General features: G+C 33.8%; 1 long non-coding RNA gene across 1 annotated transcript; it reads left to right on the plus strand.

The window, feature by feature from the left end:
- The first annotated feature begins 9109 nt into the window (after positions 1 to 9109).
- Positions 9110 to 16453, plus strand: LOC134246523 (uncharacterized). The gene is made up of 3 exons (XR_009987644.1): positions 9110 to 9184; positions 9317 to 9413; positions 16336 to 16453. It is a non-coding gene; the product is annotated as an uncharacterized LOC134246523 (long non-coding RNA).
- The last annotated feature ends 9646 nt before the right edge of the window (positions 16454 to 26099 follow it).

Consider the following 26099-nt stretch of genomic DNA (forward strand, 5'->3'; position numbering starts at 1 on the left):
ATGCAATCAAATCTATTTGTAATAGATTAAATTTTCAAAACTAAATAAGTAATGTCCTGTCATATTTTATTGAACAGAGAAATGTACGAGAGAGAGAGAGAGAGAGGCACCCCCTTCATTCTCAGATATCTGTTTTATCAAATAAAATTATTAATTTTCCTAAATTTTTCAAGCAGTAAAAGTAATCGATTTTTTAAGATTAACAAATCAATTTGACAGTAATCATCGGCTTTAATATTCCATCTTTAAGTTCACAGGAACCTTATGCTTATGCTGTCAATCAAAATCATTCGACACAGTGGAGGTGTGGAAATCTCGTTTAGCCGAACATACCAAAGACAAAGAGTCACTTAGTATTTCTAAGAAGTTTAAGTACTTTTCCTATCATTTCTGGATCTGATGTTCGCATTTCTGCAGGAAAAAAAAACTATGGCGCGTGGGAAAATAAACTTGGAAGGATTAAGTTTGATATTTAATTTGAAACATATCCCCTCCCAATTAAGTATACTATTGTCGGCACAGGTAGATTTTGAAATACTATTGTTAAATGACTGCTTTGATGTGCGTTTTAAGACTGATTTTCTTGTGTTACAATACACGTTAAATATTTATAAAATATACTAAAAATACTTTATAAAAATATGATTTCGGAAGAAAGGCACCCGGAAGGGGGGGGGGCTCTTTATCAAACATATATTTAGGTACGCTAAAGGAAAGAATTTTCCCTCTTTAATAATAAACTGAACGTAAAGTAGGAAAAAAATTTAATGTGTTACAATTTGGTCTTTTCTAAAATTTAAAATCACACTAACAATTTTATTGGCTCTACAGATATCTAGTTAATTGATTTTGCTGCAGCACTGGTCGTAATTCTCAGACCTATAAGTAGTTCTTTCGCGCATTTTATTTTTTTTTTTCAATACGTATTAGAAATATTTTTTGTGTATTCTTGTCTTGTAAAAGATTTGGATTTTTTCCCCATCTATTAACGATTTGTTGTCTTTTACATTGCAACAAAATGTTACCGTGCTTGAAGCATTTGTACATTGCCCTTTTTGAAATTTAATATTTTAGCATCGTTTTACAGGCATGTACATGTACCGGTAAGTACTTAATAGATTATTTTCTGGGAAAATTTCATGGATAAAGAAACAGCTAACTAATAATAATAGAAAAATAATTATAGTAGATACATTTTTCAATGAAATAATTAACCTTAACGCACGATATCTTAGTTTTTTTGTTTTTTAAAAAACGTGTAAATACTTATTATCCTTTCACTTCGGAATTCCGAAGGACAATGAAGACGTCGACTGAACGATAAGTGAACGGTGAACGCAAAAAAAAAAAAAATGGAAAGATGTGCGAACGATGAAAGTTTTGTAAACGGTGAACTTGAGCGCACAGAAAACCGTGAACGCAAAACTGTGAACGGGTAGCGAACAGTGAACGCACGCTGAATGAAGAGTAAATGAACGGTGAGCAAACGGAAGAATGGGAAAGAAGAACGTTTCAGGGACTGTATGAATTTGTAGACACTCTTGTCTATTGCAGTATGAGTATAAAAGTTATACTTAATCATGACAAAAATGCAAAGATTTTAAAATCAGCTTATTGTACTCACATGTCTATTTCAGTTTAAGTGGGAAAAGCTGGGTGCCTACTTGGTTACCATAGAAACGGAAGAAGAAAACTCGTGGTTAAAAGAAACCTTTCTACCAGTCTTGGATCCTGGTACATTTACATTTGTTTGTTTTTTTGTCTGTCTTTTTGTTTATTATATTGATTTTTTTATTTAATATTTAATGAAGAAATGATTAATATATACTCCAAATACTTCAATGTTTAAATAATTGATTCCCATTTGTTATTGTTGTAAATACTTATGGCAGAATCATAGAGATAGGGTACCATTAATTGATAAAATTCCCATTAAAACATCGACCTTGTAAACTTCAGATAATGCTTTGAAAGATCGTTCACATATTAGGGTTATGTCGTTTACTGAAATCTTAAATTGTTTTGTTTTATCACAAGAAAAATCCCAATTTGCCCGAAAAACCACGCGAGCTTAAAAATGTGCGAAACTGTTTAGTACAGCAGATGTTAAAATAAATTTTTCAACATGTAAAAGGAAAATGTCATGAACACCCGTAGTTTTTACATGATGTATAACATATAGTTCAACAGATATATAATTATAATAAGATGGTAGGAAGAAACACAAATTTCTAAAGCCAAAAATGTCTTAAAAACAATTAGGAATTATATCTTATAAATATCTTTATTGTGTTTCTTTCCTAAAATAACTGCCAGATTTTGAAATATGATGTCATGCTATAATTAACTTAAGTACAAGCTGGTATAATTAACTGCTATCCCTGGAAACTGACAAGTATTTTAGGGTATTGTTCAAGCAGTATTTATAATATTTCGAATTCTTCCCCACCGCTTTTGCACGGGATTTCATCTATATATATATATATATATATATATATATATCCAATGAAAAAAAGTCAGAAATCACAAATCTCGAAAAATCATTTTTACTGTTAGCGCTTTCTGCCTAATGGCTCTTCAGACAGTTAAAAGTTAAATATAAAATTGCTTAGTAACGTTCATAAGCACGACGTCAAGTATTGTCCATTGTGACGTCATAATAACGTTAAAAGGTAGCATTATAATTCGCACCGTTACAATCACTAAAATAAACCAAAAAACATGTAGAAAATAACTTATGTTAAAACTGAAGTAATTATTTTCTGTTAAGTTTTGGGTTAAATAGTTTAATGAAGTAGTCCTCCTTTGCTACTCTGGATATTTCACAATCATTGTGCATTTTATAAAATGGAAATAATTTAAATTTCCCTTTCCCACAGGTAGCAAAGTGCTCACTGCACGGCGTATTCCTTATGCTAGGGTCCCGAATTTGCTGTTTATGGACTCGCACCAATATTTGGATTTCTATTCATGTCACCCATCACATACTAAGCGTAATATTCCATACAACATGGCAAGACGCATATGTACAATAGTAACCGATACAACTTTACGCTCGAAAAGGTTAGAGGAATTTAAATCATATCTCCAAAAACAACATTATCCGGAGAATCTTATCAATGCCGGAATTGAAAAAGCAAAAAACATTCCGATTTCTGTACTACGAAACACTCGCCGCAAGGATGATAGTGAAAAAAGCGACATCCCTTTTGTTGTGACGCACAATCCACGCAACCACAATATTTTAAGATCAGCCAGGAGATTTTTTCCCATTTTAGAACAATCTCAGAATCTAAAAGACATAATCAAGGAGTCTCAAATTATCAATAGCAGAAGACAGGCACCCAATCTGAAGAAAATCCTAACAAGAGCAAGATTTGCAACAAACAATGTCAAAGTCGTCAGGAAGTGCCGTGACCCACGTTGTGGAACATGTGAATATCTGGAAGAGGGAAGCGAAAAACTTTAAAATATGGTAAAAAATTAACACCAAACGCCAACATGAGCTGTAAATCAGAAAATGTTATTTACTGCATAACCTGTCCAACCTGTGATGAAAACTACATAGGACAAACCGGCAAACTGAACGCACGAGTGCGAGTCCATAAACAGCAAATTCGGGATCCTAGCATAAGGAATACGCCGTGCAGTGAGCACTTTGCTACCTGTGGGAAAGGGAAATTTAAATTATTTCCATTTTATAAAATGCACAATGATTGTGAAATATCCAGAGTAGCAAAGGAGGACTACTTCATTAAACTATTTAACCCAAAACTTAACAGAAAATAATTACTTCAGTTTTAACATAAGTTATTTTCTACATGTTTTTTGGTTTATTTTAGTGATTGTAACGGTGCGAATTATAATGCTACCTTTTAACGTCATTATGACGTCACAATGGACAATACTTGACGTCGTGCTTATGAACGTTACTAAGCAATTTTATATTTAACTTTTAACTGTCTGAAGAGCCATTAGGCAGAAAGCGCTAACAGTAAAAATGATTTTTCGAGATTTGTGATTTCTGACTTTTTTTCATTGGATATATTTTACTGTACCAAAACACTGGATTTTTCTTAAATATATATATATATATATATATATATATATATATATATATATATATATATATATATATAAATATTTTCAATTATATACGTAAAATATGTTATATATATGCATATTAATTAAGCTAGCTGTGTACGATCTCTCGGTCGGATGTGGATTATATGAAGAACATATAGTGATTTGTAAGATGACATCCAGTAAGTGATACGAAATGTTAATTACGTTCAGAAGGTAATTGGTGATATCATCTTGAAACTAATCAGTGTTTGCCCTTTTCATTCTGAAAAAAAAAAACAAAAGAAAAAAAAGATAATTTGAGATCCAGGGGAATAATTATAATCTGTGAAGGTAATACAGGTTTTTAGTCGACCCATTTTAGCATTGACGTCGGCATAGGGCTACGAAATCATTTAAAGATGGCCAAATGTGGATGATACTAAGTAGATGATTGGTCATGTACCTAATATTCAGTAGATTAATGGGGTTGGATGATATAAGTATGGATCTATTATGTACTCATTATTCAGAAGGTAATTGGTAATATTGGTGCTATTCAGTGATGGCTAAGTAGATGTTATTTAATGTTGGGTAAGTTATATAGATGTTATTCAGAAGGTAATTGTTTAATGTTTGATGCTAAGTGGATGATTGGTTATATAAATATATTCAATAGTTATTGATTATGTTAACATTAATGAACACTACACATTTTTCAGCGCAATGTAACCCTTGGTGGGACTGCTGTTCACATTGGATAGGTGCCAACGATGAGGAAGTGGAGGGGAGGTTTGTCTGGACAGAAAACAACCGTGACGTCACTTCCTACTCCAACTGGCACCCGGGTGAACCTGATAACGTTGGAGAACAGGACTGTGTATATCTGTGTCGTGACGGGATTTGGGGAACAGGCTCGTGTCAACATATATATTCATACATATGTGAAAAAGACTAAAATGTCACAAGCTGTTTAATAGACTGAAAGTCAAGAATCACCAGACAAATCACTGAATAATACAGACACCTATTAGTAAAACTGCTACTCGGTACTTGTGTATTTATTATTTATTGAATAAAAATGGTATAGGAACTATATATGTTGTTTAATGTATTCCAACAAGCCCCATTTCAACATGATTATTAATTATACCTAATTATTCACCTCCTTTCAATGGCACATACTCCTTTCTATCCATGTGAAAGTGGATGTGTAGTTACATGCATCAACAGACGCGAAGTGTCAGTATGAGAAGGGATCACCTCATTTCACCCTTTAAAAAATACGTAATATAACCTAGAATAGGGAGATTTCTTGGAATAAAAAGGCAAAAAAAGTTTTATTTTGCTCTGCTATTCATAGTATGGTTTTACAAACGTTAACCCGTCTAATTATAAAATAAAAAGAAATTTGTTGCCATGGAAAATTTACTGTGAAATTGAAAGACATCAGTGATTGTCATTTGACCAGTCAATATGGTAATACATATATATTTTTTTTAGCAATTATAAAAATAAAATTTTTATGACCAATTAACAAAATTTTAAATTTTAAACCAATATAATATACAATCCTTAACAGTGCTTCCAATAGGTAAAATGGAAACTTTCTTTTTGAAATGCACATAAACCTTTACTCTGTTTACCGGTAATTTCATAAAGGAGTTTTATGAAGAGACTTACTTTTACAGTTGACGACTGACTTTTACAATTGAAACACATACAAACTCCATATACTAAAATGTAAAAGTCAGCTGTCCCCTCTATCGAATGTTTGGGGTTTCAAAGTTTTTGTCCTGTTTGTCCATCCGTCTGTCTGATAGATTATTTGTTTGTCTGTTTTTTACTTTAAACCTTTCCCATAAATTTTGACTGAGTGGGACTATGGTATTCCTTGGGGTATTTCCAAATTCAACCTTTTAAATCCTGACTTTGAACAAATTTTTACAATAAATACAAAATTAAACATCTCTTATCACTCGATAATAAAGATTAAATTTTGAGTGGTGTGATATAGGAAGCATAGTGAAACATGACCAATTAAATAATAAATTAGTCATCTGATGCATAAAAACTCATTGACAGTTCAGCAAACTTTTTTGACATATTTTATTAATTGGTATTATTAAGCTCAGTAAATATTTTCAAAATCAAAGAAAAAATCCATCGTAATCAATCAAGCTTAATATTTGTTTACAAAGAACTGTTTAATTATGCAATAATATGAATATTGCTGGTGAGGAGTAACGCAAAATGGGACTGCGACCTAAATATCTTTTTATTTTCCACAGAGCCAAAATGATTTTAAACAACCGTTTTGAGTGTGTTGCATAAGCAATACATGTCCCCTACCGGGTTCCCCTTTTTCTTCAGGATATCATATAATATATTTAAAGATATGCAAAAGTTATGTCCAAGGTAAAACTGATAGATTTTTAAGATTTTTAAGCTTAAATGCCTTAAAATTAATAAAATAATCCACATTTAAACGAAAATTCAACTCATTTTTCCACCGTCTTTTCCTCGCTTCATATTTTTGTCGACAATCGGAAGTTAGCGAAGTTCGAACCCGATCTTAATTAAGCGATTTTGAAAGATATTCAAAATGCCATAATTCTGTCAAAAATCAATGAAGCAAAGCGAAATTCAAACTTGATCTTTAACTCATTAAGATACACTCGCATACCAAAATTCAGCTCAATATCTGCAAGCGTTTAGAAAAAAGTTAACGCAGAGGAAACATATTGCCCCCCCACACCACCCCCACCCCCCACCCCCGGTTTCACCGGTAGGGGACTAATAACCCTATTTATATTGGATTCCGAAACTTCATAAAAATCATTGCAAACAAGGATACATTGCAGGTTCCAGTAAATGTTCAACCAAGCATCTTTCGTTACTCCTTACTAATATAAATGTATTGACGGTAGTTAAGGAAAAAGTTCATGGTACTGTGCAACAATATGTTCAAAAATTGTGAATCAAATGTTGATGCTTAAAAATTCATACAACCTTTGGACAATTTGAAATCACAAGAATCTACCAAATCAACATTTAAAAAACTTACGACTTTTCAACATTTTACACAACCATTTTCCACAATTAATTAAAGTTCAGGTTTTTTTTATATCATTGACAGCTGCTTTTTAAATAAAAATGGAACTCGTAAATTTACCAACCTCGTCATTGGTCATTTGCAAAACTATTTTGTTAAAACACATTCTGATTGCACACAAAAGTACTCGGAAGTTGACATCAAAGAGATGCCCGAGTTTCTAATTGACAATATCTATGTGTTTTTTTGTGACCAGGTAAATTACCTAAATTGTAAACCACTTTCAGTGCAAAATCTACTACAACATATTCTGTGCATCAAAAGTATCAGGCTTTCAATGAACCTTTTTTTTTATAGTATAAGTTAAGATGGAACCCCCCCCCCTGTTGCCACGCCCCTGAAATTATAAAAAAGGATTGTCCGTGAGCATGACTAAACAAAGAATTCTTAAGATTTTCTTTCAATCATTTATAGCAATATTCAATGTATCTCTGTACGCTCTAGATGCATAAACACATATTTGAAGTTATAATTTTCTAGAATGTTTTGTATGATATCACGATCTATATATTGCAAAATACTTAGTTTTATATTGTGTCAATCAAACCAATCCAAAAATTTGAAATTTCAATAACTTTTTGATGAAACAAAATATCTATATTTATATTCGTATGAAATGCTATCACAACATATGAGTCCTTATATTATTCAGAACATGCATCTAAACTTCAATTCTGTGTCGATGCACCTTTAAGATAAAATAAAAAGATTTTTAATACAATTCCGAGTTGTTTTTTTTTTATTTTCAAAGCGTCTGATTATAGTATAATTATTGCTGCTACACTCAGAGGTCAGAGAAATCGAAACATTTTCTACAATAAAATCAAATCGTTATATTTTGTCCTTTTGTTCAACTCAAAATATCAAGGATCATTAATGCTTTCGAAATTATGTATGAAGTGATGTTTTTTGTTTTAGATAAGTAATGCATCATAATTCATTGCTAACGACTGAATAACAATGTAAAACTTCTAAAAGATTTTAAAAGAAGGAATTATTGAACTAAAAGAGACAAGAAGAAAAGATAAAAAAGAAGATAAAACCAGATTTAGGATATTTATGATATACATTTGAATTGTATCGCACTTATAGTAAGGATACAATTTAGGAGCTTAGGATAATATACAAATACAATTTTTGTTATCAATGCTGCAATATATGGATGAATGAAAAGAAGTTGAGATTTATTAATAGAGCTTAATATCATGCTTTAAATCTTTGAAGCCTTTACCATGTTTGGATGCACCATCTATCTAATTTTGTGCTCTATGTTGACTTCGACAAATGCCGTACAGTTCCAGTCTCATTATTTCGCAGAAACTGACTTAGATGACGCAGTATTTAATGATTCTCTTCTGTCCGTGCACCATTCTGAATCTCTCACGTTGTGTTTCGCTATGTGTGGCCAGAATTGTAATTGCCTTGGCTACAATGATAGAAGAAAGAAGTGTCATCTTTATAAATCATGTGATTCAGTGACTATTACTGATTACGAAACTGGGTGGAGGTATTACGATTCAATGCTGGAAGGTACAAAATATTTCCTCAAAAATAGTAAGATAATATTAGTCTTGAAATACACTGGATATACACAGAAACACGGCTTAATTGGTATATATATTTTTTACGAGAATGTGTTGATCTATATATGATCTTGTAATAATAATATGACGACGAAAAAAATTTGTGTACGCATTTTTGAATCACCCTCACACTATATCATTTAAATATCACAAGTATTTAAATTGAAGTACAAGCAGTTTCAACATATACAGACCAGACTCTGGAATATATATATTAAGTCTAAAATAAACATGCTTTTTTTCTCTCTGACTAGTCTTTACATTCAAAGAAAAACAAAACCAGCTAAAGTAAATAAGATATATATAAATATATATATATATATTACATATTCAGAATATGATCTTTACAGGAGAGGGTTGGCTATTGTATGGAACTCATTATTACTTACAAATCAAGAATAGCAGCACATGGACAAATGCAAAGGTAAGAATAATTGGGATGTCGGTTATCATACAACCTGACACAAATAAATGCACGCGCCTCAGAATAATGCAGTTTTATTATGACATCCAATCAGTCTATTGGAGATTAATTAACATAATTTGAAATTTTCAGCTTGGGTGTGAAATGTTAGGGGCCTACTTAGTTTCCATAGAAACGGAAGAGGAGAACACGTGGTTAACAGAAACCTTCCTGCCAGCCTGGGATCCTGGTACTGTTTTTATTGATGTTGACTGATTAAACTGAAGTCTCTAATTCTTGTCCTATTTATATGAGTCTGCAGGGTAGCGAGTCTCGGGAACTAAAATGGCGGATACATTTCTTTTACGAATCGTGTTCAGCTTTAAGTGATATAGAAACTCTTTCGGGCTTGGAGTTGTGATAATAATCTTGGTCACCGTGCGAAACCAAACCTGTCCCGCCGACGAATTATTTCCGAAATGGCAAGAAAAAATAAAAAAGGTGCAAGTCAAACCGCTTCTTATGTGAATGGGGTGTCAGAAAGAATTTACATTATAAAGGGGATATTTTCTGCCTTTCTAACAATAGACAAAAACATAAGCATGGGGGGAGGGATAAAAAGTGACTCACTTGTATTCCCAGAATATTTCACCAATCTTACGACAATTTTATAACATATTTATTTGAGAATTAATTTTTTGAAATCGATTGTTTTAAAATTAATTTTTTTTAAATTTGACTCGTTTATTTAAATTATATATATATGATAAACTTGATTTTATGTGCATAATGTGCATAATGCTATGTAAATATTATTCGTGGGCATGTTAAAGCAATATGAGCTGCATGTTTGACATCGGAAAAAAATGTTGCAAAGTTGTAATAAACTATTTCAATGTCAGAAAAATACATAATTTTTCAACTTATGTTGGTCATATTTGCTATGAAAGAACTTTTTATACGCGTTGATTAAAGCAAAATTGAATTATTGTCGTCCTGTACAATAATGATTTCTTATATAATACTGTATATTCGGTTGTACAAAATAAAATTGAAAATAAAAATGAAAGAAAAAGTGAGCTAGCTCACATACCCCACGCTCCCCAAAAACTTGACGTTGAAGCACATAATGAAAGGCACAGTGCACTTTAAATACATAGTATAGATCAAAAAGGGCAATAATTGCAAAAAAATCTTCACATCAAAATGTCTTAAATATGAGGACATTTAAATGTGGAATGACGTTTCTAGATAAATAATGGAATCAAAATTTCTTGGCATTATACAAATCCAAACATTAATTTGAAGTGGTTGACAAACTGTTCATCTCTATATTCTAAATATGGCAAAAAGTCTAAGTTGGAAAGTGTGGAAATTCCCGGAAAAATAATGGAATCAGAATTTCCTGGTAATGGAATCAGAATTTCCTGGTAATATGCACATCTACACATTGTGTACTAAATACCTGCAAAGTTTGACGAAATTATGTGCAGCAGTTTATGAGGAGTTGTGCTGACAAACTGTTCATCTCTATATTCAAGGTATGGTCAAATGCCTAAGTTAAAAAGTGAGGAAATTCCCGGAAAAATAATGGAATCAAAATTTTATGGTAATATGCACATCTACACATTGTGTCCTAAATACCTGCAAAGTTTGACGAAATTCTGTCCAGCGGTTTATGAGGAGTTGCGCTGACAAACTGTTCATCTCTATTTTCAAGGAATGGCCAAATGCCTAAGTTAAAAAGTGCGGAAATTCCCGGAAAAAATAATGGAATCGGAATTTCCTGGTAATATGCACATCTACACATTGTGTCCTAAATACCTGCAAAGTTTGACGAAATTATGTGCAGCGGTTTATGAGGAGTTGCGCTGACAAACTGTTCATCTCTATATTCAAGGTATGGCCAAATGCCTAAGTTAAAAAGTGCGGAAATTCCCGAAAAAAATAATGGAATCGGAATTCCTGGTAATATGCACATCTACACATTGTGTCCTAAATACTTGCAAAGTTTGACGAAATTCTGTCCAGCGGTTTATGAGGAGTTGCGCTGACAAACTGTTCATCTCTATATTCAAGGTATGGCCAAATGCCTAAGTTAAAAAGTGCGGAAATTCCCGGAAAAAATAATGGAATCGGAATTCCTGGTAATATGCACATCTACACATTGTGTCCTAAATACTTGCAAAGTTTGACGAAATTCTGTCCAGCGGTTTATGAGGAGTTGCGCTGACAAACTGTTCATCTCTATATTCAAGGTATGGCCAAATGCCTAAGTTAAAAAGTGCGGAAATTCCCGGAAAAAATAATGGAATCGGAATTCCTGGTAATATGCACATCTACACATTGTGTCCTAAATACCTGCAAAGTTTGACGAAATTATGTGCAGCGGTTTATGAGGAGTTGCGCTGACAAACTGTTCATCTCTATATTCAAGGTATGGCCAAATGCCTAAGATAAAAAGTGCGGAAATTCCCGGAAAAAATTATGGAATCGGAATTTCCTGGTAATATGCACATCTACACATTGTGTCCTAAATACCTGCAAAGTTTGACGAAATTATGTGCAGCGGTTTATGAGGAGTTGCGCTGACAAACTGTTCATCTCTATATTCAAGGTATGGCCAAATGCCTAAGTTAAAAAGTGCGGAAATTCCCGGAAAAAATTATGGAATCGGAATTTCCTGGTAATATGCACATCTACACATTGTGTCCTAAATACCTGCAAAGTTTGACGAAATTCCCCAGCGGTTTATGAGGAGTTGTGCTGACAAAAAAAGAGGACTGACTGACTGACGGACTGACTGACTGACTGACTGACTGACTGACGGACGGGTCAAAAACATTATACCTCCCGCAACTACTTGCGTGGGGTATAATAAAATATTATACAAAATAAAATTCTTTAAAATGCAGCTCATATTACTTTAAGGCAGCATATAAAAATCATTTCAGGAAATATAGACTTTTTCGGGAAAAATTCAGTTAGATAAATTACCAAAACCGCTGATAAACCGTAAACTATTATTAACTTATTACTAATAAGGATATCTAATGGAAAGACATGCACCACCACCACAGCATCACGTGACTTCTATTAATAGCAAAATGTACCTTGATAAAAAAAAAAAAAACAAGAGGCCCACGGGCCGTATAGGTCACCTGAGCATTCTGCAACAACTTTCCAGTTATTGAATATATAATCACTATATAATCAACAGAGCCCCTCCCCCACACACCACAACCCCTGACCCTGGGACCATAAAATTCACAATATTGGTAGAAGCACTCTTGCTCATCATAACTATGTACTTAGTTAGCTAATTTAATACCTAGGTGCAGAGAAGAAGATTTTCAAAGAATTCATGTATTTTTACTATATAATCAATAGAACCCAACCCTAACACAAGAACCCCTGACCCTGGAACCATAAAATTCACAATTTTAGTTAAAGCACTCTTGCTCATCTTAGCTATGCACTTCGTTAGTTTATTTAATAGCAGCGGAGCAGAGGAGAAGATTTTCAAAGAATTCATATATTTTTTACAATATAATCTATAGAGCCCCCCCCCCCCCCTACACCAGAAGCCTTGACCCAGGTACCATAAAATTCACAATTTTGGTAGAGGCACTCTTGCTCATCATTACCATGCACTTATTTAGTTTATTTAATACCTAGGAGCATAGAAGAAGATTTCCAAAGAATTTGTGTATTTTCACTATATAATCAATAGAGCCCCCCCCCCCAACACCAGAAGCCTTGACCCAGGGACCATAAAATTCACAATTTTGGTAGAGGCACTCATGCTCATCATAGATATACACTAAGTTAATTTATTTAATATCTAGGAGCAGAGAAGAAGATTTTCAAAGAATTCATGTATTTTTACTATATAATCTATTAATCCCGTGGGGATCCGGGTTAGAATAGGTCCTCTGTACCCCTTGCTTGTCGTAAAAGGCGACTAAATAGGACGGTCCTTCGGATGAGACCGTATAAACCGAGGCCCCGTGTCACAGTAGGTGTGGCACGATAAAGATCCCTCCCTGCTCAATGGCCCTGAGTGCCGAGCATAGGCCTAAATTTGCAGCCCTTCACCGGCAATGGTGACGTCTCCATATCAGTGAAATATTCTGGAGAGGGACGTTAAACAGTATACAATCAATCAATATAATCTATTAAGCCCCCCACCACCACCAGAACCCCTGACCCTGGCGCCATAAAATTCACAATTTTGGTAGAAGCACTCTTGCTCATCATAACTAACTACTTAGTTGGTTTATTTAATACCCAGGAGCAGAGAAGAAGATTTTCAAAGAAATAATGCATTTTCACTACCTACTTATTTAGCCCTGCCCTAGCACTAGAACCTCTGACCCCAGGGCCATGAATTTCACAATTTTGGTAGAGGACTCAATGCTAATAACAATCATGCCAACAGTTTGACTGCTTGATGTTCAGGAGTAAAGAAGAAGATTTTTAAAGATTGCATTAATTTTAGTGGTTTTGGCCCCACCCCTCAGGCCCCAGGGGGGCAGGGATCATGAAATTCACATTTTTTGTTCCCCTTAACCCATAGATGCTTTATGCCAAATTTGGTTGAAATTGGTTCAGTGGTTGCAGAGAAGAAGCTGAAAATGTTCAAAAGTTTACGAACGACGTACAACATACGACGTACAACGACGGACGAAAACAGATAGCAATAGGTCACTTTTCTCAGGTGACCTAAAAGCTAACAGAACAACAATCTCCTGAAGTTTAATATTTTCTTTGATTAAATAATGTAGTTGAAAAACATCTATTTTATTCTTAAAAGTGCTAGATCCTACTGTCTTGTCAGTAAAATGATTTTTCCAAATATTCGCATGACACCTTTCCTGATGCTTAGAATTTTATACATATGAACCGAGATTTTTAGTAAAACCATGCTTAACTTCGGCTAAACAGCACTTTCCAATTTTTTTTACAAGGTAAACGTTCCATATATACAAATTTAATGTTTTGAATTATCCACCTTATTGTTGTTCTGTTGCATTATTTTTGTCACAACTGACAGAGGAAAGGCCGACCGGGATACATATATAGCTGACTGTCTTCGAAAGAGAATATAATCAATGAAAATAATTTAGCATACCTGTTTTATTACCTGAATTCCATATGAATTTCACATATTCTCGATATTCGCTTTTAAACTTAACTAATAACATATAATTGTAAATGCCTTATTAGCCAAATTCTCTTTACACGACAGTTCAATTTCCAAGTTACTTGATGTACACATATAACGTCATTGGTTAAAGACTTTAATTAAATTGACGGATACAGCATAACAAAATGAAAACATTATGTTTTTGTTAATGTTTAAAAGTTTCGTTTCATTTTCTACAGTAAAATTACATCTATAAATACTTATTTTACGAAAACTTGTGTTCTAACTATGACGTCATAATGTATAACTTATTTAGTCAAGGTGGAATATTCTGTTTGCTTCCTTATTGCAGCCCGGAGGACTGGGCTGCTCCATACATGTAAGTTTAAGTCTTGGCTTATGGGGATTTGGATGGGAGTAGTTATTCAGAATTTAAGGTTTTCTAAACATTGAAGAGATTGTTCATCAGAATGTTTTTTCCCTTTATAAATTACAAAATACATTATATATTTACTTCCAAAAGGTTTTTATGTAAAAATATATATGTTTTTCATATTCAATATATGAAGTTGCTTATCATTCACGATCGAAAAACGACGGATCCCTTTTTTAGAACATCGAATTTTACTTCTCGCATAAAAACGTACTCTGCACAGTTTGTGTTTTGTATTCTAAATTTGAAAAGTAATACATTTTTGAATATAAATGATGTATGTGTCCAACTTCAATTCATATTTTTATGTAGCCAACATTTACTTGAGGAACTGATCAAGTTTAAAATAATATCGTTTTTTTTTATCCGACTATAAGGTTTCAAAATATTCGCGACTATCGTCTCCATCAATAAGACGCATACCCTTTCACACTTATCGAAGCGGTGTGATGGTCAAGACTCTTTCATTCTTTACTTAATAATATTTCCCGGGCGACAATTGTTGGTTACATCAATGTTTTTCTTTTATCCTCTGTGTTAGTACTGTACCGACGTACATGGTTGAATAGGAATTTACTGAATATTTTGATAACGTTTTAGGAAACATCCGTTGAATTTTGAAGACTTTTGTAGAAGAATTTGTCGCGTATAATATTTCCTACAAAAAATCAAAAGGCAAGCGATGAAATTTTAACCTAAATGTTTGGAATGATGGTCGCGGGGGTTGGGTTACCATTGACCATGTTGACTAATTTATTGAATTTTTTAAAGTTTCACAAATTAAAAAGTGTGTGATAGAAAAAAAAACTGAGTAGCGCGCGTAATACTATGTCTTAAAAAAAAATCAATGTTTATGTAATGAGAAAAAAAGGAAAAAAGCGACAGACCAGACTGGGATCCGAACCCGGATCCCTTGAGTCTCCTGACCTGTAAGTTGTTCTTCCATGTGTGCTATCTGGTCAGCAATCCATACCTTTTGATAAAAAAAAGACACATAGTCTATTTGATTGTTTCTGTCTCGAACACTCCCAATCCTCTTTTGGATTGTTTCTTTCTTGAAACACTCCAAACCGTCTTCTTTTGGATTGTCTCACTCGAAACACTCCGAATCGTCTTCTTCTTTTGGATTGTCTCTTTCTCGAAACACTCCCAATTGTCCTCATCTTTTGGATTGATTCTGTCTCAAAGTACCCCAATCCTCTTGTGCATTTTTTCAATAGATTTGATAACAAGAAAACCAGTCATCATAAGGATAATTTTATTTACTTTAGTAACAATATAGAACAGTTTTGAGCCAAAACTTGGGACTTGCGACAGCCGCCGGGTGGTTAGACTTACGTTTAGAAAGAATTTATTTGGGAATCTAATAATACTTTCGTTATCCAGGTTTTGATATTTCCCCGTGTTATGTTTCATACACGCTTTGACCTCAGGGTGTATGGAACTTAATCGGGGTATTTCCCAAAGCAACTTTGATTAAACCTGGATAACTAATAAATATTTTAACTCGACATTTGCACATACGCGTGTCCATTTTTGATATTTGTCTATTACAAAGTTAAATTGTTCATTTCAATTAAAAAATTTCAGTGGAATGTAGTGAATGGTGGCATTGCTGTTTACACTGGATAGGTGCAAACGATATTGAACTGGAGGGGAGATTTGTCTGGACAGGAAACAACCGTGACGTCACTTCCTATTCCAACTGGTACCCAGGTGAACCAGATGATATCGCGGGACAAGACTGTGTACATCTGTGTCGCCAGGGGGGTTTGGGAAAATGCCGGCTGTGGTGTTATGAATTCATATATTTGTGAAATGGATTAAAATATGTTATCAGTTGTGTAAATAATTTGGTTGTTAACAATTATCAGATAAACCATGGATAAAGTTTTCAAACATTATTGAAAAAGACTTTTAAAAATACAAGTTGTGTTACTAGTTGGATTGTCATCAATTCTCAAATGAATTATTGATACGTCTTCATACATTGATGAAAAAGATCTACATGCTGCTTGTACAGAAGCAAAAATGATCTTTTTATATATACGAAATCAAAACAATTATCTGTAGAAGTATCAACCAAAAAATTTAAGATGGATTAATGGATTGATGTATTTGGTTGATTTATATCTCGTTTGCGAATTTTTAAATCTTCTTTAGAGTACCTGACAATGAGTAGCTGCTACCTGTATCGTTTTACCGACATATGTCAGTTGCGGCCGAGGTAAAATATTTCGAGCAAAAGTTAGTATTATAAAAAAGTGTTTTTAAAACTAAATCTGGTTGAATGTTCTGAAATATACATGTATATGTTTTATAAAGAAATATCCTCAAGAGAGCAATACATTTACTTCATTAAAAAATTAAACATTCTTAGCTCAAGGTATCCGACCCAAAGTACATGTACATTGACTATTGAGTGTGCGACAGCAGACCCATAAACTCAATACTAAGCCTCTTCTCTTAATCTTTAAATCTCCCTCTTGAAAACTTAACAGGTTCTGTCGTCAGCAAAACCCCTCAATTTGATATTCAGTTTCATTTCTAACGTTTTTACTTCACTCCAATTCATACCCTCAGCCTCAAGTCACCGTTTCCACACTAAATGAAGTCTTCTTATCAGAATTTTGTGTAAATGCTAAAAAAAAGTATAACTCTATTGCAAATTTCATATCTTACATGTACTAAAGTAAATTAAAATATCGGAAATGAGTAGGAGACGACGAAAGACCCGAATGTAGGGTATTAAAAGTTAATTTAAATCTTATGTTACTATACTCACAGATGACGGACTTTACGATCGTTTTTCATTATGGCAGCCCTTAATCATCTATTTGCTGATTTTGATAGAACACAAATAAATAAACACCACAAAAAATCAAACCTTACCCCCACTGTTGCAGCTTTTGCTTTATGCGTGTTTTCTGAGTACGGATGCTTTCCATATATTAACTGGGGACAGGATAGACGTTAGTCAGTGTACCTCCGGTAGACGTCTTTCGCTGACCCAAGCCATCAACCACATTTTGAAGATTGTAGGTAATTAGTCTCTCAGCGACTCTCTACCATCAGCTTACATTTACCTCTGTCTTTTGGCTTGTCAATGCGTATATCACGGTATTGAAATAGATATTTACTAAATCAATCCAGAACTATTAATTAAATTTGAAACTATTCTGCAAAAATCATGCTTTATACGTTTCGTAAAAAAAATCTTGACTTGAGCCCATTGTAGGGGTGTCTGAGAAAGGAACGAAGGACAATTCTGCATGTTAGATGACTAATCTTTTAGTGAAAAAAGGCATTGTAAGCATATATAAATTAATTTAATTATAAAAAAAGGAAAATGAAATAAAAGGTAGAAACTGAAGCATTGACAGAAGCCTTAATAAAAGCGTATGACTAGGCTGATAAACATCAGAGTCAAGTGCAGATACTCTCATTGTTCGTGAACAACGTCTTCAAAAATGAACTTTGTAAAATGGTGCATGGTTTAACACAGTACAAAATAGATTGTGCAAGAAAAAAATGCATCAACTAATGGTCCTTGCCAAATTATTGATCAGCCAAAGATAAATCGGGTCAGACTTACAAAGTGTCGAATTCAGCATTTTGTCGAGTTTTTGTGCAGTCCATCAATTTTTCAGGTGGTTGGATATGGTTCAAAGACACTCCGTTTATCATCCGGATTACAATTCAAAATTCCAAAAATGATAAGAACAATGATTGGATAGTTATACTGAAGATGAAATGGAAGCAGTAGAATTGTTGCAGAAAATACTGTATAAACTACAATAAAATGGCCTTTCAAGAGACATAACAATGAACTTGATAGAAAAGCTGTCAGATGTGAATCAACACCTTAAATTCGATCTGAAGATGCATGTCACACAGACCAGCACTTGTATTGACCATTGCACAACATATGCCCTATCAGATGAGAAAAATCCAGATTTCAGTGAAATCTATGATATTCAGCATACTGAGAGATGCATGGAATGTAGTAGCACTGTAGCAGTTGATGAAATCTCAAGTTGTTTATCAGCAACAAATTTATCAAGTGACTTGTAGAGAGAATTGGAGCATGATTTTGAACGTTCAAGAAACAATATACAGGAATGGAAGCCCATATTACAAGAACTGTAAACCAGGATATCAGTAAATGCCAGATTATAAAAAATATGAAGAGTAATCAAGCACTGTTGATTTTGGATTGGGCCATGAAATTTCTGCCACAATGTTTTCGTGAATCACAGCAAAACTGGTTTGATAAACAGGGCATCAGCTGGCATGTCACATGTGCAATATTCCTTGAACATCCCAGAGATTTAACTTGGCAGACATGTAGACTAAACTAAAATACATAATTTTATATATCGGTTTTTTATTTTGAAAAACGGTGTTGCTGTTGTTACTATTGTTACTAAAAATAGAAAATTCTGTGAAATTCTTTTATACTGTTTAACGTCCCTCTCCAGAATATTTCACTGATATGGAGACGTCACCATTGCCGGTGAAGGGCTGCAAATTTGGGCACTCAGGGCCATTGAGCAGGGAGGGATCTTTATCGGGCCACACCTGCTGTGACACGGGGCCTCGGGTTATACGGTCTCATCCGAAGGACCGCCCAACTTAGTCGCCTTTTACGACAAGCAAGGGGTTACTGAGGACCTTTCTAACCCGGATCCCCACGGGGTTGCAGTACATAGAATTACATAATATTGTTATACCTTTAGAAATTTGTTCCTATACAATTTTATACGAAAAAAAGTCTAACATTTTTAATGTTTTGCTGAGCGGGCATAAAAAAATCGATGTTGGACCGCTGAGTGAGATGTTGGACCGCTCGGAGAGATGTTGGACCGCTTACGTCACAGAGTGGGCGGAGCTTTATCTCATTTTCATTCGCTGGTGTTAAACAGTGATAGATCTGGTGTTACATCACGGAATAAAGTACAAAATACATGTAAATAAAAAAATAATAAAATAAAATGAAAGGTATAACAAAACATTTATTGACAGAGTTGTCGGGCAAAATGCGTTTTGTCGAACCCTCGAACCAAACTGTCTGCCTTCGGCCTAAAGGCCTCAGGCAGACAGTTTGGTTCTTGGGTCCGACAAAACGCATGTTGCCCTCGAACTCAGTCAATAAATGTATAACTGTTGTGTTTACTGTATATAATGTTAGAACTTCAGCATACAATGTTAAAAGCACTTCATATAATGATAGATGTACATATTTACATCATATAATGAGAGAAGTACTGCATTTAATTGAGGTTGTACACGATATGATGTAAAAAACTACTTCATATGATAAAAATAGTATATAATGAAGGAAGCACTGCCTATATTAATCCTCATATAAAACAGTCCCGGCCTTCCATATGCCCGTATATATGTGATTATTGTTTACTGCATATTCATGAACAAACATTCAATACGATTGGTCAGTATTGTTAGTCGTATTGCTAAGTTCTGTATATCATATGCAAGTAGTTTTGGTTTCATTGAAGTCAAACATCCAGTTGATGAGTAATTCGGTAATCAACATGTGAAACTTGAGCACGCTCGATCAAACAAAGTGACACGCTGATATTAGAATGATAGTCATACTTCCACAGATTCTATAATTCAGAGTGTTATTGTGCACCTTTTATTTCTTTTTTTCATTAGAAAATTAAGCTTATTACAAGTCTTCCAGAGCAAAACATGGTCCTTGTCATTATACAGTTGTAACCATAAGGGAAGCGGGGTATCATTTGGTGAACTCAGTGTTCACAATAACTTCAATTTCTGAGGAAAAAATAAGTTTCGATTCCATGAATTTTTAATGTTAATGTAATCTATGGTTTTGGTTCCCAATGGGTATAACAGTTCTGCATTCATTAGGGCCCTGCAAGGATTTGCGGGTGCCCTATAGTAATTACTCTGTCCGTCCGTCTGTCTGTCTGTCCGTCTGTCACTCTTCCGTCCACAAATCTTCTGTTTTTTTCTAATAATTTTTTTGTGGTTGCCCAATCAGGTTCAAATTTAGCATGGTTGTTCAGTAGGCAGAAAGACGTATTTTGATGCTTAGTTTGGTTCTCTATGTCTTCTGGTTTGGAGCTGGGGTGGTGGGGTAGATTCCTTAACTATGCACAAGAGTGAATGGGAAACATTTTTATGGTTGCCCAATCAAGTTCAAATTTGATATGGTAGTTCAGTAGGAAGAAATACATATTTTTATGCTAAGTTTAGTTCTGTATGTCCCCTGGTTTGGAACTCGGGTGGTGGGGTAGATTCCTTAACTTTACATATTGAAGCATTGGCAAACGAGAGATAACTGCTGAAGATGTTTCCTTTGTAAACTGAATGCTGCTATGAATCCCTTGGGATTAATTAGCTTTCCCCCTGAAGAAAATCCAGAGCATTATCTTTATCTGTCAAATTGAGATGAATTACCACCTCTGTCTGCAAATGAAGTTTGTTTTCAAGTTAGGTCAATCTGCAATGCTATGAACACTCTGAAATGTGGATTTAAATGTAAATTTTTATAATTTATTTCTGTTCAATAGTTATGATTTCATGGAATTTTAATAAAAAGAAATAGATTAAAGAAGATTTTTTATTTACTTTTTTTCACTTTATGTTAATTCAATAATATTATTAATTTTTTTTTGATAGTTGTATAATATCTCATTCTACCATTGATACTGAAAAAGTTCTTATTGTAACTTTAGAAGAAAATGATGAGAGAGGTACACTTTATCCCTTGGGATTAATTATCTAGCCTGCTGCAGAAAATTTAGTAGGCTTTTCTTTATCTGTCACTTTAAGATTAATGAAAACCTTTGTCTGCAACTGCTGTTTGAAGTTAAGGTCAAGCCTTCATGATATTTGCATTCGTTGAAGGCTGGCATTTTATATACCGTAACACAAGCTTCATACCAATAATTGTTTAAATATGTATTCAATGTAAAATTATTCTTTACTGCCTAATGTAAATACAAGGATATTATTTTCAGGTTTTTGAATGTTCAGGAATTATCTTGAAATTTTAAAAATACATTTGCTGTTACTGTTGTTTATTCTTCGTACATTTTTTTATCATTCCATTTGCTGCGCCCTATTAATTCTACCCCATGGCGGAACCCTTGCTGACTGGTCAGTTTTCTAGTTACTTAATACATTTATTGACTTAATAAGATGATATCCCGCATAAAAAGCATATTTTGATTTAATTGTAAGGGAAATGTTATTTTTATGCCCTGTAACCGAAGGTTCGGGTTTATAGCTTTTGTCCTGTCCATCCGTCTGTCTGTCTGCTTATTTGTATGTCTGTTACTCTTTTACTTTTGACTGGATTGGACTTATGGCTTTTATATTTAATATGAAAATTGATTTATACAAGACCTCCCTTTGGGAACCACCAAAATCGACCTTTTGAACCTGGAGCTTAAACCACTTTTACAACAAATACCAATTTTAACATTACTCAGAACTCGATAATAAAGATATCAGTCTCATTTCTGAGTGTCATGGTATTTGAAGCAAAATAAAACATGTCGAATTGTCATTATTTAATCATCTGAAGAATTAAAAACTTATTTACGGAACAACGAACTGTTTGTTTTCTTTACATATTTTATTAATTTGTATTTTCTTGCTCAGTGGATATTGTCAGCATTAAAGGAAAAATCATGGGTTATCAATCAAGCTTAATATTTGTTTACAATACTCTTACATTGTTAACAATGTAACTCGTATGAGCATTGCTGTTAAAATACAGCCGGAAGGGGTCGCGGTTGACACTTTATCAAATCTTCCAGAAAATCCTTCCGGCTTTATGGGATTTGATCACGTAACCAACAGGTTTTACATCCCAATATAACTCAAAAAATGATACCTTATTTCTTATACTTACACTTTATGCGCATTTTGTTTTTGCCAAGAACGCGTTTTCGTACATTCTTCTTATTTTTTTTTACCTAGATAAGCGCTACAGTTAAAATGACGTAACATAAAATACTTCCAAGATATTGCAACTATTTATTTAACACTTATTAAAAAATAAACAGCTGTTTAAGTCACATTTACAATATATTATCTGAAGAAGAAAATTTACTAGAGAAATAATGTGTATTTTAAGAAATACGAATAAAAGTTTGCGGAATGTCACTACTTCCGTTGACGTTAAGAGGTCACACGGCGTCTATTTGAAGTTAAAACACATTGTTTGAAAACGGACTTGGAGAGGAGATCTGACGACATTCTGGTGCTCACGGAAGAATTAACATCGAAAGAATTTTGATTTTCATTTGGAACGGGGGAGAAAGGTCTTTTTTGTTCACGAGGGGAACGGGAGAAAGAAGAAGATGGAGTTGAGGACCTGGAGGCACTTCACGAAAGATTGGTGATTTTGATCAGGATTTGTAAGTTAAGAAAGGCAAGAGCTTATAGAGCGTTTTTGTGCATTAGAAAAATCGCGATTGTGCGTTTTAAGGTAGAATGGGATATCTCCATGTTATTACGTACTTCCGTTTGAAATATATTGTTTTGATTTGCATGAGCGCTTATCATCGGGTCAAAAATTATAGATTCACTGTTTAAAAAGACAAACATTAGCTAATTCAATGCAATTTCTCTTAAGTCGGCATTTTAGCTAAAATAGACAAAGAAGTATATAAATTAACTTTTAATTGTACATGTACTATGGACATTTAAAGAGCAAACTCTGTAAATCATATAGTTTAAACATTGCAAGTTTTGAACACTATTAATGAAAAGCTGTCTTTCAATTGTTTAACTGTCCACAACCCCGGTAGTTCAATGATGCATAGATAAGTAGGAAGATTTCACATTGTGCTTTTATAATTACCAATCAATTATCACGTTAACCAGGGCTGGTCTTCTTTGTTATTTAAGGTTATCCGATCCTCAGGTTCTGAAAATCAGGCACTGAGTAATTGAAAATGCTTACAAAGATGTCTCTAAATTCTCAAATTAAAATGTATTTACCCACGGTGCTTCTTGAAAATTCATCTTTAAATTTAATCATATTATATAGGGAAAATTAGTATATCTCGAATTATTATACCCCACGCAACTAGTTGCGGGAGGTATAATGTTTTTGACCCGTCCGTCAGTCAGTCAGTCAGTCAGTCCGTCAGTCAGTCCTCTTTTTTTGTCAGCGCAACTCCTCATAAACCGCTGCACAGAATTTCGTCAAACTTTGCAGGTATTTAGGACACAATGTGTAGATGTGCATATTACCAGGGAATTCCGATTCCATTATTTTTTCCGTGAATTTCCGCACTTTTTAACTTAGGCATTTGGCCATACCTTGAATATAAAGATGAACAGTTTGTCAGCGCAACTCCTCATAAACCGCTGCACAAAATTTCGTCAAACTCTGCAGGTATTTAGGACACATTGTGTAGATGTGCATATTACCAGGAAATTCCGATTCCATTATTTTTCTGGGAATTTCCAAACTTTCCAACTTAGACTTTTTGGTCATATTTAGAATATAGAGATGAACAGTTTGTCAGCACTACTCCTCTTAAACTGTTGTACATAAGTTTATTTTATCCCAAAGAGCTTTGCCTATTATTCAAGAAGATTTCTCTCCCCCCCCCCCCCCAACCACTTCAAATCAATGTTTGGATTTGTATAATGCCAAGAAATTTTGATTCCATTATTTATCTAGAAACTTCATTCCACATTTAAATGTCCTCATATGGAAGACATTTTGATGTGAAGATTTTTTTGCAATTATTGCCCTTTTTGATCTATATACTATGTATTTAAAGTGCACTGTGCCTTTCATTATGTGCTTCACCGTCAAGTTTTGGGGGAGCGTGGGGTATGTGAGCTAGCTCACTTTTTCTTTCATTTTTCAGGAAATGCGATTTGAACTACCTACTGCATATTTTTTATTTGATAATTGATTAAGAAATACATTTTAGGAATAAAAATCATAGGTATCCAGGCTTTTAAAGAAAATTGCATGAATTTTACAATTATTTGGACTTTACTCTCTCCTTCTTTCTTCCATTGTTTCATAATGCATAGTGTATGAAGTGTTTCCTTTCAAAGAAAACACTGTAAATCGCTTCTAATTTCAAATCATGCATCTAAACATTAGTAACTAAAGCTAATTTTAAAGAAAACTGATTTTTTTTAAATATGCAAGTTTTACTTCATTTTATGAGGTACAAATGTCAACTTTTTAGATAACGTTTGTTAAAACTTTAAAGAGCATTGAATCATATGTAGACGCATAAAATGAAAATTGTTGCATGAAAAAATTTCAATTTCAAGCCTTATTTTAATACTTTTTGAATTAAATTATAAATTAAAGAGTTATCCTTCCTGGCTGAGGATCGTATATCCTTAATTCAAGAAGTAACTGTTTGGTCACAAATCAGCTAGCTGTTGGATATAGTCCGGATACTTTTAAATGAATGTAATGGCTCGATTTGAATGAGACACGTTTTGAAAGCGATTGTCCAGGCATTGTCTTCAAAACAGTTGTAAGTTAAAAACTACCAATGAAAGAAAGTGTGATTTTTTATATCGGTGATAAAATGCTGAATCACTTTTTAAAACTGAACACGACTCGTAAATAGGCATACGCCATTTTTGAAAGCATTATCTACGATACATCAATACTAGGGTATACTCTTCGCTTTCTTTACACCTGACTGCTTTATTGTCACAGGTATCGGCGTGGAATTGCGACCCGTGTTCGTGCTGGTTATCTTGCATTACCTTTGTTTATATTTTATTGCAGTTACGTTTATCTGTGTTGTTTGTATACTGCACTGACTTATGTACCTATAATTGTAAATTTATTTCGTATCTTACTTTCCTGCATTCGACGAAGTATTACGTTATTATTCCCGTGACCAAGTCCTGTATAGCATACGTCCGTCTACACCGATATCCATGGATTAAACTAAACAGTCTCTAATCCTTGCCCTATTTATATGGGTCTGCAAGGTAGCGAGTCTCGGGAACTGATTGATTGATTGATTGATTATTGCTTTTTTACGCCGAGTCGGCAATATTTCAGCCATATTTCGGCGGAGTAATTTAAATACTGTATGAACGGTTTTGAAAGTTTTGTGTTTCTCTGGCGGCCCCCAGTGAGCCTACTCTTTTTCGAACTCCAGAGAAACGATTTTTTGCGTGTCAAGGGGGTTGGTATCCTTGACAAGGGGCACCATTTAACGTCCCATCCGACGGACTTTGAATTTAAAAATTAAAATAAAAAAGTTAAATAGAGCTAAAATGGCGGATCCATTTCTTTTACGAATCGTGTTCAGCTTTAAATAGCATCCAGATTTTTTAAACCCCTGGAAAAT

Source organism: Saccostrea cucullata, unplaced genomic scaffold (assembly GCF_032062105.1).
Source record: "Saccostrea cucullata isolate Sc308-1 unplaced genomic scaffold, CSIRO_AGI_Scuc_v1 ctg2172, whole genome shotgun sequence".
NCBI classification, from domain to species: domain Eukaryota; kingdom Metazoa; phylum Mollusca; class Bivalvia; order Ostreida; family Ostreidae; genus Saccostrea; species Saccostrea cuccullata.